A 15,857-nucleotide genomic window follows, 5' to 3' on the forward strand; every position below is an offset into this window, starting at 1 on the left:
TTTTTTTTCCTAACTTGATTTATTTTTGTGATTTCCCTATCTGGATTGATATTTGGCTTCTCTGTACTGTGTTCTTGTCTTGGGCTGTTATCTGACGTTATTGATTTTCTAAGCAGAGGAGTCCCTTTAGTATTTCTTGTAGTTTGGTTTGGTTTTTGCAAATTCTCTAAACTTCTGTCTATCTGGAAATGTCCTAATTTTGCCTTCATATTTGAGAGACAGTTTTGCTGGTTTCTTGGCTCAGGGGTCCTGGGTCTGTTATATGCTGGTTTTTTTCTGCTATGTAGGCTGCCTGTGCTATGGGGATAGATCTTTAACTCACTTCCTAGAGTATTAAGTTTTGGTACACAGGTCCACGGTCCCTTGAACCAGTTAGAGCACTCTGTCCTACCCCATCGTTGTAGATTTGTATTGTCTGAAGTCGTATATACTCTGACAAACAAGTTGGCCTTTGTGATTGGGTTAACCCTTTATCAGTTCTTAGTCATTCTTGCTATATATTTGTCAATTTTGTTGATCTTTTCAAAGGCCCAGCTTTTGGTTTTATTCATTCCTTTTTCTTTTTTCTTATGCTCTATTTTATTTATCTTAACTTTAATCTTTATCACTTCCTCACTTCAGCTAGCTGTGGATTTCTTAAGTAGTAAAATTAAGTTATGGATTTGAAACCTTTCTTCTTTTTTTTATTGTAGGTAATTACAGGTATAAATTTCCCCTAAGCACTGCTTTTGCTATATCCCATATGTTTTTGTTTTTTAATCTCAAAGTATTTGCGTTTTTATTTGCAATTTCTTCTTTGATTCATTGGTTGTTTAAAAGTGTGTTGTATAATTTCCACAAATTGGTGAATTTTGCATTTTTATATTCATTCCACTCTCATCAGATAAGGTACTTTGGATGATATAAAATGCTGTAAATTTTTTAAGACTTGTTTTATGATCTAGTGTATGGTATCTCCTGAAGAATGTTCCATGTACACTTGAGAAAAATGTGTATTCTTCTGTTTTTTGTTGAAGAGTCTGTTAGTTCTAGTTAGTTTATACCAAGCCAATTGCTGTCAAGTCCACTCTGACTTGTGGGGACCCCATGTGTGTCAGAGTAGAACTGTACTCCATAAGGGCTTTAATAGCTGGTTTTTTGGAAGTATACCACCAGGCCTTTCTTCTGAGGCACCTCTGAGTGGATGTGAACTTCCAACCTTTTGGTTATCAGCCGTGTGCTTTAGCTCTTTGCACCACCCATGGACTCCTTAGTTGATTTATAATTTTGTTGAAGTCCTCCATTTTCTTATTGACCTATGTCTAGCTATTTTGTCCATTATTGAAAGTGGGGCATTGAAGTCTTCAACTATTATTGTAGAACTGTCTATTTTTCTCTTTAATTCTGTCAATTTTTTCTTTATGTATTTATGTAATCCTATACATTCTTTATTGAGGGTACGTTAGAGCCCTAGGGGTGCAGCACTTAAGAGCTACAGCTGCTAACTGAGAAGCCAGCGGTTCGAATCCAGCAGCTGCTCCTTGGAAACCCTATGGGGCAGTTCTACTCTGTCCTATAGGGTCACTATGAGTCAGAATCAACAACTTTCCACCAATTTTTGGGTCTCTTGTGGACAGCATATTGTTGGGTAATGCTTTTTTTTTTTTTAATTCTGCCAGTTGCTGCCTTTTAATTGAAGAATTTCCTTCATATATTTTAAAGTAATTTCTGATAAGCAAGGACTTCCTTCTGACATTTTCCTATATGTCTTATATCTTGTTTGTTTCTTACTTTTTCCATCACTGCCTTCTTTTGTCTTTAAATGATATTCGTAGCATACTCTTTTGACTCCGTTCTCATTTCCTTTTCTGTATATTTTAAAGTTATTTTCTTAGTGGTTACCTGGAGATTACAATTAACCTGTTAATCTTGTAACAATTTATTTTGAACTAAACTAATACCACCTTAACTTCAGTGGTATACAAAAAACTCTGCTCTTACACAGCTCCATGCCTTCCTCTTTACGTTGCCTTTGTAAAAAACATTACATCTGTATACATTGTGTGCTCATCAACATAGATTTATCATTTTTGTTATAAATCATACGTGAAAAAAAGAGGGGTTACAAATGAATAATATGATAAAACTAGCTTTTGTATTTACCTACGTCATTATCTTTATTAGAATTTTTTATATCTTCATATGTCTTTGAATTACTTTCTATTGTCCTTTCCTCTTAGTCTGAAGGGACCCTTTTAGTATTTCTTGTGGAGAAGGTCTATTAGCCATGAACTCCCTCAACTTTTGTTTATCTGAGAATACCTAAATTTCTCCTTTGTTGTTGATTTGCTGGAAATAAAATTCTTGGTTGACAGTGTTTTTTTTATTTTATTTTTTTAAAGTTGTTTTTGTTTTTTTCTTTCAACACTTTAAATATGTCATCCCACTGCCTTCTGGCCTTCATGGCTTCTGCTGAGAATTTGGTTGTTGATTTTATTGAGGGTACTTTGTACACGATGAATCACGTCTCTTTTGCTGCTTTCAAGATTCTTTGATTTTTGGCTTTGACAGTTTGATTATAATATGTCTCAGTGTGAATCTCTTTTGTGCTTATTAGTCTTGGAGTTCAATGAGCTTAATGTACATGTAGATTCATGTATTTTATCAAATCTGGGATCCTTTCAGCCTTATTTCTTTGAATTTTCTTTCTTCTCCTTGATATCTCTCCTTCTGGGACTTCCATAATGTGTATATTGGTACATTTGATGGTGTCTTACAGTTCCTGGGCCCCAAGAAATCCACTTGTTCTATCTGTTCCTTAGGTTGTATAACTTTAAGAGACCAAACACTGATGGCATAGTGGTTAAGTGCTAACCAAAAGGCTGGCAGTTCGAATCCACCAGGTGCTCTTTGGAAACCCTATAAGGCAGTTCTACTCTATTCTATAGGGTTGCTGTGGGTCAGAATTGGCTTGACAGTAATGGGTTTTTTTTTTTTTCATCTTCAAGTCTGTAATTTTTCTTCTGCCTGCTCAAATCTGCTCTTAAAATCCTATAGTGAATTTAAAATTTTATTAATTGTACTTTTCAGCTCCAGAAATTGTTAAGTCTCTTTTTAAGGTTTCCATTTGTTTATTGATATTTTCTATTTGCGGATACATCATGGGTTCCTTAAGCTCTGTATCTATGGTTTCCTTTAGCTCTTTGAGCATATTTAAGACAGATGATATAAGTATTTTTCTAGCAAGTCCTATATCTGTATTTTGTCATGAACAGTTTCTGTTATTTTATCTAGTGCATGGGCCATGCATTCTTGTTTCTTTGTTGAAAAGTCTTCAATTTATAGCAATAGATGAAGACATCAAAAAAGAAGAAAGGGACAAAATGAAAGCATTAGCTACACAAATTGAACAAATAGAAAGAGAACAGCAAAAGAAGACCATAGCCACCAGAAGAAAGGAAATAATAAGGATTAGAGCAGAAATAAATGAAACAGAGAGTAGGAAAATAATAGAAAGAATCAACAAAATCAAATGTTGATTTTTGGAAAGAATCAACAAAATTGACAAACCACTGGCCAAACTGAAAAAAGAAAAACAGGAAAGGATGCAAATAACCCAAAGAGGAAATGAAATGGGGACATTACAAGAGACCCAACTGAAATTAAAAGGAGCATGACAGAGTATTATGAAAAACTATACTCCAACAAATTTGAAAGCCTAGAGGAAATGGAAAAAATTTTAGAGACACACTACCTATCCAAACTAGCACAAAATGACATTGAAAATCTGAACAGACCCATAACAAGAGATGAGACTGAAAAGGTAATTTAAAAAACTCCCAACAAAAAAAAGCCCTGGTCCAGATGGCTTTACTGGAGAATTCTGCCAAACATTCAGAGAAAAGCTTACACCAGTACTACTCAAACTATTTCAGAACATAGAAAAGGAAGTGATATTTCCAAATTCATTCATTGAGGCCAGCATAACCCTGATATCAAAACCAGGCAAAGACACCAATAAATAAATAAAATTACAGACCAATATCTCTCATGAATATAGATATAAAAATTCTCAATAAAATTCTAGCCAGTAGAATTCAGCAGCATATCAAAAAATAATACACCACAGCCAAGTAGGACTCATACTAGGTATGAAAGGATGGTTCAACGTTAGAAAATCAATCAACGTAATCCACCACATAAACAAAAAGAAGGAAAAGAATCACATGATCATCTCAATTGATGCAGAAAAGGTATTTGACAAAGTTCAACACTCATTCTGGCTAAAAACTCTCAATAAAATAGGTATAGAAGGAAAATTTCTCAACATAATAAAGGGCATATATGCAAAACCAACATCATTCTTAATGAAGAGAGACTGAAAACATTCCCATTGAGAGCAGGAACAAGACAAGGATGTCCTTTATCATCTCCTGTTAACATTTTGTTGGAAGTCCTAGCTACAGCAATAAGGCAAGAAACAGAAATAAAGGATATCCAAATTGGTAACTGTTATGGATTGAATTACGTCCCCCCCAAAAATGTGTGTATCAGTTGGGCTGGGCCATGATTCCTGGTACTGTGTGCTTTTCCTATGTGTTGTAAATCATGCCTCTGTCATGTTAATGAGGGAGAATGGATGCAGTTGTGTTAGTGAGGCAGGGCTCACTACAGGATTAGATTGTATCTTGAGGCAATCTCATGAGACATAAAAGATAGAAGCAAGCAGAGAGACAGAGAGACCTCATTCCACCAAGAAAGCAGTGCTGGGAGCAGAGAGTGTCCTTTGGACCTGGAGTCCCTGTGCCTGAGAAGCTCCTTGACCATGGGAAGATTGATGAGAAGACAGACAAAGAGAAAGCCTTCCCTTGGAGCTGACACCCTGAATTTGGACTTTTAGCCTACCTTACTGTGAGAAAATGAACTTCTCTTTTTTAAAGCCATCCTCTTGTCGTATTTCTGTTATAGAAGCACTAGATGACTAAGACAGTGATGAAGAAGTTAAACTGTCCCTATTTGAAGATGATATGATACTATGCATAGAAAACCCAAAAGACTCCATGAGAAAACTACTGGAACTAATAGAAAGATTCAGCAGAGTAGCAGTATAGAAGATAAACATACAAAAATTAGTTGGATTCCTCTACACCAAGAAAGAGAATGATGAAAAGGAAATCACAAAAACAATACCATTTATAATAGCCCCTAAAAAAATAAAATACTTGGGAATAAATCTAACCAGGGATGTAAAAGACCTATACAAAGAAATCTACAAAACACTACTGCAAGAAACTAAAAGAGAGCTACATAAATGGAAAAACATACCATACTCATGGATAGGCAGACTCAACATTGTGAAAATGTCAATTGTACCCCAAACGATTTACAAATGGAATACAATACTGATCCTGATACCAATAACATTCTTTAAAGGGATGGAAAAACTAATCATTAACTTTATATGGAAAGGGAAGAAGCTCCAAATAACTAAAGCACTATTGAAGAAGAAGAATAAAGTACGAGGACTCACACTACCTGACCTCAAAACCTACTATGTAGCTATGATAGTCAAAACAGCCTGGTAAAGGTACAGTGACAGATATATTGACCAATGGAACAGAATTGAGAACCCAGATGTAAATCCACCCACCTATGGTTACCTGATCTTTGTCAAGGGCCCCAAATCCATCAAATGGGGAAAAGACAGTCTTTTTAACAAATGGTGCCAGCGAAACTGGATGTCCATCTGCAAAAAAATGAAACAGGACCCATACTGCACACCATACACAAAAACTAATTCAAAATGGATCAAAGACCTAAATATAAAGCTAAAGACCATGAAGTCCATAGAAGATGACATAGGATCAATGCTAGAGGCCCTAATACACGGCATTAACTGGATACAAATCACAACAAACAACACACAGGGTCCAGAAGATAAGCTAGATAACTGAGATCTTCTAAAAACTAAACACTTATGCTCATCAAAAGACTTCATGAAAAGAGTAAAAAGAGCACCTACAGACTGGGAAAAAAATTTTGGCTATTACAAATCAGACAAGGTCTAATATCTAAAATCTGCAAGAAAATCCATCAGCTATACAACAAAAAGACAAATAATACAATTAAAAAATGGTCAAAGGAAATGAACAGACACTTCACCAAAGAAGGCATTCAAGCAGCCAACAGACACATGAGGAAATGCTCACTATTTCTAGCCATTAGAGAAATGCAAATCAAAACCACAATTAGATACCATCTCACCCTGGCATCACTGGCATGAGTCAATAAAACAGGAAATAAATATTGGAGAGGCTGCAGGGAGATTGGAACTTTTATGCATTACTGGTGGCAATGTAAAATGATAAAACCATTTTGGAAAATGATGTGACAATTCTTTAGAAAGCTGGAAATAGAAATACCATATGATCTAGCAATCCCACTCCTAGGAATATATCCTGGAGGAATAAGAGCCATCACATGAATAGACATATGCACACCCATATTCATTGCAGCATTGTTCATGATAGCAAAAAGATGGAAACGACCTAGATGCCCATCTACAAACCTTGGTACATATACACAAAGTATTAAGCAACGATAAAGAACAAGGATGAATCTGTGAAGCATCTCATAACATGGATGAACCTGGAGGACATTATGCTAAGTGAAATAAGTCAATCACAAAAGGATAAATATTGTATGAGACCACTACTGTAAAAAACTCATGAAAAGGTTTACATACAAAAACCAAACCAAAACAAAACAAACTTTGATGGTTACGAGGGAGGCGAGGCATGGGGATGGAAAAACACTAAATAGACAATAGATAAGTGGAAACTTTGGTGAAGGGTAAGACAGTACACAATACTGTGGAAGCCAGCACGACCTGTACAAGGCAAGGTCATGGTAGCTCCATAGACACACCCAAACTCCCTGAGGGACTGAACTGCTGGGCTGAGGGCTATGGGGACCATGGTCTTTGGGAACATCTAGCTGAACTGGCATAACATTTTATAAAGAATATGTTCTTCATTCTCCTCTGGTGACTAGCATCTAGGGTCTTAGAAGCCTGTTAGTGGCCATCTGGTATACTCCACTGGTCTCACCCCTTTGGGAGCAAGGAAGAATGAAGAAAACTAAAAATACAAGGGAATGATTAGTCCAAAGGACTAATGGACCACATCTAATATGGCCTCCACCAGACTGAGTCCAGTACAACTAGATGGTGCCCGGCTACCACCACCACTGACTGCTCTGACAGGGATCACAATAGAGGGTCCCAGACAGAGCTGGAGAAAAATGTAGAACAAAATTCTAACTCAGAAAGACTAGACTTGCTGACCTGACAGAGACTGGAGAAACCCTGAGAGTATGACCCCCGGACATCCCTTCAGCTCAGTAATGAAGTCACTCCTGAGGTTTACCCTTCAGTCAGAGATTGAACAGGCTATGGAACAAAACAAGACTCAAGGGGCACACCAGCCCTGGGGCAGGGACTGGAAGGCAGGAGGGAACAAGAAAGCTGGTAATAGGGAACCCATGTTTTAGAAAGGAGAGGGTTGACATGTCGTGGAGTTGTTAACCAATGCAATAGAATAATGTGTGTTCTGTTTGATGAGAAACTAGTTTGTTCTGTAGACTTTCATATAAAGTACAATAAAAAATAAACTGTTAAACAAAAAGATCCCACAGAAAAATCCTGATCAAAAAGGAGAAGATGAAGAACAACATGTTACATTCTCATGGAATTCAGACTTTCTGGAGCCACGAAACTCTATATGACCCTCCAAAATTATTGCCCTGGGATAACCTTTAAATCTTATACTGAAACTATTCCCTGAAGTCATTTTTAAACCAAAAATAGTTTAGTTTAATAAGTAAAGAATGTTTGCCTTGAGCATTGTGCTCTTCTAAGGATTTATCTATGTGGAATCAAAATGACAACAGAAACTCAAAAAGTTAGATGAGAAGCTTAGGGGCAATTAATTTATCTTCAAGGTGGCGAAATAATTTAGAAAAGAAAACTGAGAATGGTTGCACAAGCTGAAGAATGTAATCAATGTGACCGAATTGTTCATGTAGAAATTGTTGGAGTGGTATATATTTTTACCAAAAAATTGGGAAAATTTATATGAAAAAAGAAAACCCACAGACTGTGGCTCAGTTCCTCAAATTGGTGAAACAGTCCAGAGTGAATAAGAACTTTGATCTACCTAAGTGGGACTTGGTCGGAGCAAAATTAAGTTAAAGTTGGGAAGCCCTGAGTACAAGACCATGTGATTAAGTAGGGCCTGCACTCTGCACTGCAGTGGTCACTTGCATTCATAATGTGAACACTGTGTGGGTCATGTTACAGTGGGGTTTTATTTCTTCCCTCTTGACTGTGAGAACAAGGCAATGCTTGACTTGTAAACACTACCTTTGAGCCATCACTGTGTGGAAAGTGAACCTGAGCCTAGAGCTTCTCCCTCCTCCTCTGGGGGCTGGGGTCATATTGCTCTTTGTTCACTGTTCAACAGGACAGATAGAGTGATTTTTTCCCAGACAGGTAACTTTCCTGTGTCGAGATAAAGAACCAAAATATTCTAATTCTTAGAAAGAGCTACATTTACCATGGCAGGCCCCACTTCAATATGCATTGTTTCTGTGGTGAGAAATGCATCTCACATTCCAGGCAACCTATATTGGAAGGAACTTTAGGAATATGAGCTGCAAGTAGGTTTTGAATATCTGTATAGAGATAGCCTACATTATTATGGTGCTCTTTCTTGTAAAGGTTATTTTCAGCTCATTCTGTTTCGACGTTTTTTCCTTGGTTCTGTCTCTGTATAGATAGCTACTTGTCTTTTTGGCTATAAAGAGAAAATGAAAATTTAATTCACTAGAAACAGACCTTCCTTTCCTCCCCCTCTTTCCTTCCTCCCACCTTCTTCATCCAGTCATTCAATTTCCAGTAGGAGGCAGGCAGCAGACTAAGAGGCCCTGGGCTCCATGAGCGTCACGCCTTCATGCTTTCACAGCTCAGAACCCTCTGTTTTGTTGGGAGTCCAGGGACAACCCCTCTGCAGCACTGGCTCCCAGAATGAGATCGATTTGATAATGAGGCTTGTTCTTTCATCACTGGAGTGTACCTTAAATTATTTCAAGCCCAAGGACTTAAATGTAAAGCTGGCTGATGCAATTTGGTTATAACATAAAATTTGAGTCTAGATGCATTTCCTATATTTGAAATGTTGGAAACATCAGAATGTGGTTGGTTTTAGCTATAAATTCGTAAGGAGTTGGAGGGGCATTTGTGTCTAGGCAGCCCAGCTGGCTCTAGACAGAAGTTGGGCATGGCCTTTGAGATAGAAAGTGCCAATGACCACTACTTCCAGGCAGTGGGAGTCAGGAGTCACCTGCAGACCAGCAAATTAGGGATGCTGCTCTGTTCTCCTGATACAAGAAGCTGCCTTCTCCTGACTAGCTGATGGAGGCCCAGTTTCTTTGGAGACCACAGACTTCCTCTCTATTCTGTCAGTGTCTCCTGGTCTGAGATGGTAGATGTTAACAATCTGTAACCCTTAACTCCTTGTCTTAGTCTTCTAGTGCTGCTGTAACAGAAATAGCACAAAGGGGTGGCTTTAAAGAACAGAGATTTATTTTCTCACAGTTCTGGAGGGAAAAGGCCAAATCAGGATCTTGGCTGTATCGGTTCTTTCCTTGTCAGTATCCTCAAGTATTCCTTGGTTCCTTGGCTTGTAAACAATCCTTACATGGCATTTGTCTTCCCCTGTGTTTGTGTGTCTGTGCCTAATCTGCTCTTTTAATAGCTCAGGAGTGATTAGATTTAAAACCCACTCTACTTGGGTATGATCTAATTAACATAACAAACAAAACTCTATTTCCAAACTAGATCACATCCATAGGTATAGGGAATTAGAATTTTAACACATGTTTTGGGGGAACACAGTTCAATCCACAGTTCAGTCCATAGCACTCCTCTGGAAAGAGGACAACAGATAGTATTACTTAAAGTTTATTTTTCATCGTACTTCATGAATTTTGTGTCTTGATGCAAAGATTCACTAATCCAGAGTAAAAATAACTTGACTATTGTTCCTCTTCTAGACCTAGAAAGTTAGTCCTTAATCAGGGTAACAATGTCTAACACATAATTGACAAAGTTGGGTATAAATTTGAATCTTTTATTTTGTGAGTAATTAGTCTCTGACAGATTGTTAAAAAAAAGTTAAGCTAAAGGTCACCTTGGAATAAAAATATCTTGTAGTTTGTCAAAACTCAGACTTGGTTGACATAGATATGCATCACTAAAGTACTGAAGCATAGGTAAGTTGTTGTGTTACCTTTTTTTTCTTGTATAGATATGCGACTGTTATTGTTCATAACTTTTTATTTATTTTTTTAACACAATAAGACCTTAGTTTTTATAAGTGTGAAAAATAAGGCCAGTATTTTTTCTTTAATTTGCATGTGGCTAATTGAGTTTTACCTTAAGAAATGAGAAAAATAATCTCCAAGAAAGGGAAAAATGGAAAGTACCAAGAATAAATAGGAAAAAAGAATCAATTGTAAGTTGAGTTCTTCCTGAACTGGCAGGCACTGAACTGGACACTTATGCCTGTTATCACCAGGAGAGGAGAAGAACAAGGACGAGAAGCCTCAGGTGCAAAATGATTCCCTCTGGACTGTGATTAGTACTTTCTCTTGAGAGCCCTCCATTACCTGACAGCCCACTGTCTTCATGGGAGAACATGGCAGATTGCAGGTGGGGAAAAAGGAAAACATAGGCAGCATAAGTTTAGGTGAAAATTCCAGGCAGATAATGGGTCTCTCAAATATGTTTTTCCTAGTTTTTTTTTTTTTTTAGCTGTCCAAGGCTCCTAATGCCTACTGATTAGGAAACTAGTAAATTTATTTTTCTTATTATGAAAAAGTATTCACTTTAATCAAATGCATATTTCATGTGGAATGTAGTGTGTCAGGTGAGAGAGAGAAGGAGGTGAGAAAAAGTCTCTGTCCTCAAAGACTTAGACATCTGGTGGAGGATAAACAAAACTTGTTGTTGTTAGTTGCTGTTGAGTTGACTCTGACTTATGGTGACCCCATGTACAACAGAATGAAACATTGCCTGCTCCTGTGCTATCTTTATTATGATCATTGTTATGCTTGAAGCCATTGTTGTAGCCACTGCGTATTTTGAGTACATTCCAACCTAGTGGTTTATTTTCCAGAACTATTTTGGACAATATTCTGTTGTGATCCATAGAATTTTCACTGGCTTATTTTCAGAGGTAGATAAGCACGACTGCCCAACATAAAAAACAGAACGTGGGATGTACCTTATTAGAGCAAATGGAGCCATCCAGAGCTGTAAAAATGGATACTCTAATTTTGATTAAGGATTCACTGAATGCTTAAAGGAAGGGCCTTAGTGGATGGATGGGAAATGAGAGAAGGCCACTCCAGACAGAGAGTAAACAGAGGCAAGGAGGCCCAGGAGTCTAGGGGTGCATGTCCGTGGAATCGCAAGAGATGAGTGTAGCTGCAGGACCATCTGAGCATATAATTTAAAATAAGGCTAGAAATATAGATTACATCTGGACCATGCTGGGCTTTGAATGCCAGGCAAAGCAGGACTGGAAGTCCAAGCGAAGGTTTTTGAGCAGGGTAGTATCATAATCACATTTTGTATTTTAGGGATGAGTTGTGGTGGCCATGTAAAAGATGTGAGAAAGAAGAGAGAGACCAGAAGCAAAGACCACTAAGAAGGTCATTATTGTCAACAATCTCGGTGAGGACTAACAAAGGAAACAGATTATTACACCCAGAAAGACATATTATGTGTTGGTAGAAAAAACTTCTTTGGACACAGGCATTGGAGGCTCAGATTCTGCCATTTTACAGCAATGTGATTAAGGCATATCTCCTAACATGCTGAGATCAGTTTCCTCATTTATAAAATGGAGGTAATACACACCTTATAAGAATTTTGTGAAAATGTTTTTTAAATCCTGAAGTACTATACACTTTTTGATATTCTTTTTCTTTTTAAAAAATTTTTGTTGTGCTCCGAGTGAAAGTCCACAGATCAAGTCAGTCTCTCACACAAAAACCCACATACACCCTGCTACACACTCCCAATTGCTCCCCCTCTCAATGAGATGGCCCGCTCCCTCCCTCCACTCCCTCCCCTTGTGTCTATTTCTCTAGCCTCTGAACCCCCTTTACCCTCTCATCTCACCTCCAGACAGGAGATGTCAACATAGTCTCAAGTGTCCACCTGATCCAAGAAGCTCACTCCTCACCAGCATCCCTCTCCAAACCATTGTCTAGTCCAATCCCTGTCTAAAGAGTTGGCTTTGGGAATGGCTCCTTTCCTGGGCCAAAAGAAGGGCTGGGGGCCATGAACACTGGGGTCCTTCTAGTCTCACTCAGACCATTAAGTCTGGTCTTTTTACCAGAATTTGGGGTCTGCATCCCATTGCTCTCCCGCTCCCCCAGGGGCTCTCCACTGCACTCCCTATCAGGGCAGTCATTGGTTGTAGCCGGGCACCATCTAGCTCTTCTGGTCTCAGGCTAATGTAGTCTCTGGTTTATGTGTCCCTTTCTGTCTCTTGGGGTCCTAATTACCTTGTGTCCTTGGTGTTCCTCACTCTCCTCTGATCCAGGTGGGTTGAGACCAATTGATGCATCTTAGATGGCCACTTGCTAGTGTTTAAGACCCCAGACGCCTCTGTCCAAGGTGGGATGCAGAATGTTTTCTTAACAAATGTTATTATGCCAATTGACCCAGATGTCCCCTGAAACCATGGTCCCTAAACCCCCACCCCTGCTACGCTGGCCTTCGAAGCATTCAGTTTATTCAGGAAACTTCTTTGCTTTTGATTTAGTCCAGCCGTGGTGACCTCTCCTGTATTGTGTGTTGTCTTTCCCATCACCTAAAGTAGTTCTTACCTACTGTCTAATTAGTGAATACCCCTCTCTCACCATCCCTCCCTCCCCCCTCTCATAACTATCAAAGAATATTTTCTTTGTTTAAACTATTTCTGAGATCTTATAATAGTGGTCTTATACAATATTTGTCCTTTTGCAACTAGTTTCATCCCCCATAATACCTTCCAGATTCCTCCATGTTATGAAATGTTTCACAGATTCATCACTGTTCTTTATCGACACATAGTATTCCATTGTGTGAATATACCATAATTTATTTATCCATTCATCCGTTGATGGACATTTTGGTTGCTTCCATGTTTTTGCTATTGTAAACAGTGCTGCAATGAACATGGGTGTGCATATATCTGTCCATATGAAGGCTCTTATTTCTCTAGGATATATTCCAAGGAGTGGAATTGCTAGATCTTATGGTAGTTCTACTTCTAGCTTTTTAAGGAAGCACCAAATCCATTTCCAAAGTGGTTGTACCATTTTACACTCCCACCAGCGGTATGTAAGTGTTCCAGTCTCTCCATAACCTCTCTGACATTTATTACCTTGTGTTTTTTAGATTACTGCCAGCCTTGTTGGAGTCAGATGGAATCACATGGTAATTTTGATTTGCATTTCACTAATGGCTGATGACCGTGAGCATTTCCTCATGTCTCTCTTAGCTACCTGAATGTCTTCTTTAATGAAGTGTCCGTTCATATCTTTTTCTTTTGCCCATTTTTTAATGGAGTTATTTGTCTTTTTGCAGTTGAGTTTTTGCAGTCTCATGTAGATTTTAGAGATCAGGTGCTGATCGGAAATGTCATAGCTAAAAACTTTTCCCAGTCTGTAGGAAATCTTTTTACTCTTTCGGTGAAGTCTTTGGACAAGCATAAGTGTTTGATTTTTAGGAGCTCCCAGCTATCTAGTTTTTCTTCTGCATTGTTAGTAATGTTTTGTATACTGTTTATGCCATGTATTAGGGCTCCTAACGTTGTCCCTAGTTTTTCTTCCATGATCTTTATTGTTTCAGATTTTATATTTAGGTCTTTGATCCATTTTGAGCTTGTTTTTGCACATAGAGGGAGGTATGGGTCTTGTTTCATGTTTTTGGAGATGGATATCCAGTTATGCCAGCACCATTTGTTAAAAAGACTGTCTTTTCCCCATTTAACTCTTTTGGGGCCTTTGTCAAATATCAGCTGCTCATATGTGGATGGATTTATGTCTGGATTCTCAATTCTGTTCCATTGGTCTATGTACCTGTGGTTGTACCAGTACCAGGCTGTTTTGACTACTGTGGTAGTATAATAGGTTCTAAAATCAGGCAGAGTAAGGCCTCCCACTTTGTTCTTCTTTTTCTGTAAGGCTTTACTTACCTGGGGCCTCTTTTCCTTCCATATGAAGTTGGTGATTTGTTTCTCCATCTCATTAAAGAGTGTCTTTGGGATTTGGATCGGAATTGCATTAAATGTGTAGATCGCTTTTGGTAGAATAGACATTTTTATAATGTTAAGTCTTCGCGTCCATGAACAAGGTATGTTTTTCCACTTATGTAGGTCTCTTTTGGTTTCTTGCAGAAGTGAGTTGTAGTTTTCTTTGTATAAGTCTTTTACGTCTCTGGTAAGATTTATTCCTAAGTATTTTATCTTCTTGGGGGCTACTGTAAATGGTATTGATTTGGTGATGTCCTCTTCAATGTTCTTTTTGTTGGTGTAGAGGAATCCAACTGATTTTTGTATCTTTATCTTGTATCCCAATACTTTGCTGAACTCTTCTACTAGTTTCACTAGTTCTTGAGGATTCCTTAAGGTTTTCTGTATATAAGATCATTTCGTCTGCAAATAGAGATAATTTTACTTCTTCCTTGCCAATCTGGATGCCCTTTATTTCTTTATCTAGCCTCATTGCTCTGGCTAGGACCTCCAGCACAATGTTGAATAAAAACGGTGATAAAGGGCATCCTTGTCTGGTTACCGATCTCAAGTCAAATGCTTTCAGGCTCTCTTCATTTAGGGTGTTGTTGTCTATTGGCTTTGTATAAATGCCCTTTATTATGTTGAGGAATTTTCCTTCTATTTGTATTTTGCTGAGAGTTTTTATCATGAATCAGTTTTAAACTTTGTCAAATGCCTTTTCTGCATCAATTGATAAAATCATGTGATTTTTGTCTTCTGTTTTATTTATGTAATGGATTACATTAATTGTTTTTCTAATGTTGAACCATCCCTGCATACCTGGTATGAATCCCACTTGGTCACGGTGAATTATTTTTTTGATATGTTGTTGAATTCTACTGGCTAGAATTTTGTTGAGGATTTTTGTATCCAAGTTAATGAGGGATATAGGTTGGTAATTTTCTTTTTTTGTGGTGTCTTTACTTGGTTTTGGTATCAGGGATATGGTGGCTTCATAGACTGAGTTTGGTAGTATTCCATCCTTTTCTATGCTTTGAAATACCTTCAGCAGTAGTGGTGTTAACTCTTCTCTGAATGTTTGGTAGGATTCTGCAGTGAAGCTGTCCCATTCAGGGCTTTTTTGGGGGGAGTTTTTTGATTACCTTTTCAATCTCTTCTTTTGTTATGGGTCTATTTAGTTGTTCTGTCTCTGTTTGTGTTAGTTTAGGTAGGTAGTGTATTTCTAGGAATTCATCCATTTCTTCTAGGTTTTCAAATTTGTTAGAGTACAATTTTTCGTAATAATCTGTTATGATTCTTTTAATTTCAGTTGGGTCTGTTGTAATATCACCCATCTCATTTCTTATTTGCTTCCTCTCCTGTTTTTCTTTTGTCAGTTTGGCCAATGGTTTATCAATTTTGCTGATTTTTTCAAAGAACCAGCTTTTGGTCTTGTTAATTCTTTCAATTGTTTTTCTGTTTTCTATTTCATTTAGTTCTGCTCTAATTTTTATTATTTGTTTTCTTCTGGTGCCTGATGGTTTCTTT

Source organism: Loxodonta africana, chromosome 14 (genome assembly GCF_030014295.1).
Source record: "Loxodonta africana isolate mLoxAfr1 chromosome 14, mLoxAfr1.hap2, whole genome shotgun sequence".
In the NCBI taxonomy this organism is placed as follows: Eukaryota; Metazoa; Chordata; class Mammalia; order Proboscidea; family Elephantidae; genus Loxodonta; species Loxodonta africana.